Here is a 4,722-nt window from a genome sequence, read left to right as displayed (position 1 = left end):
TCTTGAGTGTTTGTGCTGAGAAGTCAGCTGTGCTTCTGATGGGCTTTCCTTTATAGGTGATATGTTTCTTTTCCTTAACAGCTTCTAAGATTCTATTCTTGTGTTTCTGGAATCTTGTTTATGTTATGCCTGGCTGTAGTTTTTTTGATTGTGGCTAATTGGAATTTTATATGCCTCACTTTCTGTATGTCAAATCTTTTTCCCTCCCAGGGAAGCTTTCTTCTATGATGTCTGTGAATAGTTTTTCAAATATATCATTTGTGCTATCTCTTGCATTTTCATTGACTCCAATCAACCTGAAGTTCTTCTTTGCCTCAACTAACAGCTACTGGATTTACTTCTCATGGTCCCTTTCTATTTTTAAGGAATATTTCTTTTCATAATTGTTAACCATAGGCCCCTCTTGTATATCTGAAATCCTGTCCTTATATTGGCTTAATTTGTTGCAGATACTTTCAATGGGATTTTATTCTCCTAGATATCTGCTTGAATCTGCATTATGGGTTTCATTTCTTTCCTATGCTGAGCATTCATGGCTTCCATAATTTTCTTAAGCTCCTCTATTTTTTTCTCTATCTGCTCTAGAGTTACTAAGCATGGTTTTCATTGTGGACACCATCTCTGCAGTTGTTGGAGAAATTATTTCTGATTTGATTTTTTTTCTAGAGCCTCATTCAATTACTTTGTTGTTATCACTTCAGAGAGGCCAGGTGGGTGGCTTTTGGATTGTCCTACCTCGTTACCTCCTGGGTTTATCTTTGGTGAACTGGATGTATGGGGTTACATCTTGTTTAAGTGTCTTCTTATTTTCTTTTTCTTAAATTTTAATTCCTGGGGTGATGCTTGTAAATTGCCTATAGTGGATTGCTTTATTACTAGTATTTAGAATCCTTAGGAAATGACTACTTCTCTGAGATATCTTCCAGGTGTAATGGATTTTTTTGGGTTTGAGTCCGAATACAAGATCCTATGTATTCGACTTGTTGGGGATAAAAAGTGGCTGCCTGTTTTGCCCACCCCTAGTTCTTTGGCATTGTGTCACAGCATTTTCTATTAGTCAATCTCAGTCTTGGAATACCAGAATGACAGCAGTTTAGAACAATTATATCACTTTTGGCTAAAGTGGTACCATTAGCAATAACAGTAGCAACAATCACAGCCTAGAAAATGACAAGCTGAGGTAATAATTTGCCACCTTTAACTGCACAAACTAGGTTTGTACTTATATAACAAAATCTAAAACAGACCAGAAAGTTACGTGCAGTATATAAGTCCTTAATAAGTCAGTTTTACCCTCAGGGGTTAAAATTTAAAAGGGGTTAGGGAAAAAATAGAGAGGTAGAAGAAGAGGAAGAGATTAGAAGTAAGGCTGGTCATGCTAACTTTGGGAAACTGGTACAGAAGATTGGAGGGAAAGAGAGAAGGAAAAAATAGAAGAACAGAACAACAGCCACAAAGAGGCTAGAAAGCACATTCACACTCATATTAAAAAAAATCAAACAATGAAGGAGAGAAAAAAACCAAAACAACAACAACAAAAAAACCAAAGTAACAGCAGCAACAAAAAAAAAATGAGAGAGAGAAAGAAAAGTCCACTTCCAGGTTTGGCTCTGCTGTCACTGTTAGACAACATGTGGAGTCAGAGTCCCAACCCATGCTGATCTATCCCAGCAAGCCAGCAGTAGCTTTTTGGTATGGTAGTGAATAACCTCAGGGAACCTGCACCTTCTTGTCAACAACAGACCCATTCGTCCTGCAACCATCAGTGCACCTTCCATGGGCCTCAGCCCAGCTGGGAGCTGCTAGATGGAGCCCACAGCTGCACTGAGCTCTGAGCTGAACCACTCCCTGTCCAAGATGGCTCCGAGCCAATTGCTCTATCATGCAGGGTGGTTGAGCCTTCAGCACTCACTGACAGCTAGTGCAGACCTTCACATCTGTTGCTCCCCTGCACTGTTGTGTCTCCCTGTGGAGGCCTCTGGGATTACCAGTAGTCACCTTGTGTCTGCAGGTTTGAATCCTCCTCTCACACAGTGAGTCCTGTCCCAGGGAGAAGGTGCCACTGGCTACCTCCTTTCTCTTCATTAAAGTTTCTCCTTTCACTCTCTGTAAGCTTCAGTTCATGCCTCAGATCCTTCTTGGGTCCAGGGGACCCACTTACCTCCCTATTGTTTTCCTCACATTGCTATATTCCAGCATCTGGATGACAATTCTTAGAGAGGCTCTTTCTCTGCTACTTACCATTCCACTATCTTGGTTCCCTATATTTCTTTTATTACTATTGTGGTGGAATTTCTCAGTAATATCACAATATCGCAAAATTTGTGTTTCTCTTTAGGAGTTTATAATTTTCTAAAATGAATAGTAGGATTAAATGAAATGCAAAAAGAAGAGATTTATAACTTAACATCCTTTAAAAATATACCTTTCCACCAGTCACCTTATGACTATGGATGTAGTGCACACCTGGAATGTGTTTAAATTTACTTTCCACAGTAAAAATAGCAGTTACATCAAAGAGGACCCATAAGCAAACTGCCTTTAAACTTTTAAACTTTTACTACTATGGTTATCAATTTCTTCATAGAATTGTAGTGAGAATTAAATAAGAGAATGCATGTAGAGACCATAGTACAACACACACACACACACACACACACACACACACACATTTTAAAAGAGTTACCACCAAGAAGCTACTGGCTTTTTTTGTGCTGCCTAATCTCTTGATATATTCATGGAGATTGATAATCCAATGAATAAGCAGCCTCAATAAACTGAAGGAAAAAATGATCACACTAGGTTTTCAAAAAGGGTATGTCAGTTTAGAAGCAATGTGAGGCCGAGGGTTACAGCTCAGTTGGTAGAGCACTTGCCTAGAGTGTGTAAGGTCCTGGGTTCCATCCCCACTGCTGCACTAACAATAAACTGAAGTAGCAGGAGTGAGGAATAATTTTTATTTAAAGGATTCAGCATGAATTTAGCTTATCTTCCCAGTGGGTGATAGAGATGACTGAAGGAGACAGTGTTATGGTTTATAAGGAGAATGTTCCCCATAGGCCACACGCACTGCTAGGTGAGGCTTTGGAAGGGGGTTGGATCAGGGAGGTGGTATAGCTGACTTGCTGTTAGGAGGTGGTACTGGCTGGGGAATGAATGTCCCTGGGGCCACGACATAGCAGGGTCTTTCCCTCCCTCCCTCCTTGTCTGTCTGCTTCCTGGCCACCATGAGGTGAGCAGCCTTTCCTCTGCTGTATCCCTCTGTCATGCCATTTCTGCCTTGCAGCCAGTGGACACTGACTACCTGTGAGCCAAAATAAATTTCTCCTCCTTTAAATTGTGGGAGTTGGGCATCATATCTCTGTGAGGGGGAAAGTGACCAAGTCAGCAGAAACACTGATGTGTGATCTTGATCACCCACTTTTACAGTAGGCATTTGCCAGGTCCCAGGATGTGTGAACACATTGCCATTCCCAAGTTAATTCAGAAGTATGCTACTAGTTAATTCAGAAGTATACTACTAGTTTTGCTAACCTCACCCCTAAACACAGAAACTGGGAAATACTAGTGCAAACTTCCAAGGTAAGCCAATCTCGGATCCCTCTACAGCACTTGTTCCGTCCATTGACAGTTGCCACCTGTGACCCAAAATACTAAGTGGTCAATATAGATCAAACACACACACACACATCACTTAATACAAATGAGAAAGGTTTCTAGAGAATAAATCCTTTCTCTCAAGAAAAGAAGAAAAGTGTTTTTATTTCTTTTTACTTTTAGAGAAAATTCATTGAGATCCAAACACCATTTCTGAGAGTTGGGTCAAGTGGGATTCAGTGTTTTTCCCTCCATGGCCTGGGTCACTGGGAGGCACAGGGGACATCTGTCCATATCATCACACTGAAGCTGTATCTGCAAACATTCTCTGTGAAGCAATGCTCCCTTTGGCTTCTTCCTCTCCAGGGAGCCTTTGGATTAATGAGAAAGTGGGCATGAGGCCATGTCAGCTCACTCAGAAGGGGCGTGGTTATGATTACAAATGCTTGTGCTTTTGGAGAAGGCAACATGTCCATTAATGACCGTGGAAACACTTCTCAGGCCTGGAGATAATAAGCTATTTCATCACGTGTTCTGGGGACTGTGACTGCCTCAGAAAGAGCAGATGAAAGAAAGAACTATTTTCAGCTGGCTTCCAGTGTCATTCCACCCACAAGCCTAGTTGCTGGTCAAGGGTTCGTGCCCTCTGCATCCTGCAGGTGGGTGCAGCGTATGAGCATGGAGACCTGTCAGCGAGCAAGAGGGGAGAGGCCTCCTTGGGCCTCAGTGTGGGTGAGGGGAGCCAGGGCTTTGACCCCCAGAGCTTAGCTTCTGCTTGCTGTGGACACCCACACACGGGTACAGCCCGGCCCAGCAGGATCCGTGCAGTAGAGGCACTAAAAGAGCTCTCCTGGGGAGGGGCAGCAAAGCGCAGGGCTCCTTCCCAGGTGGTTCAGTGACCCGAACTTCACTCCACTTGAGTAACATACCGATTTGAGAGTCAAAGGGAAATAAGACCAGGAGTTTCTATATGTTTACCACTAATTTGAATTTCTCCCCTCTCAAAGTGCCTACGTCAATTGTTTTGACCATTTCTCTACCTAATTGCTTATTTTTCTTACTGAGTTATAGTTCTTTACATATTCTGGAGCAAATCCTTTGTCATGTGCACACACATGCATGTGC

This window comes from Chinchilla lanigera, unplaced genomic scaffold, assembly GCF_000276665.1.
Source record: "Chinchilla lanigera isolate Chin_1 unplaced genomic scaffold, ChiLan1.0 scaffold00114, whole genome shotgun sequence".
Taxonomy (NCBI): Eukaryota; Metazoa; Chordata; class Mammalia; order Rodentia; family Chinchillidae; genus Chinchilla; species Chinchilla lanigera.
The sequence above is the reverse complement of the archived record's forward strand: the minus strand, read 5'-3'. Positions refer to the sequence as shown.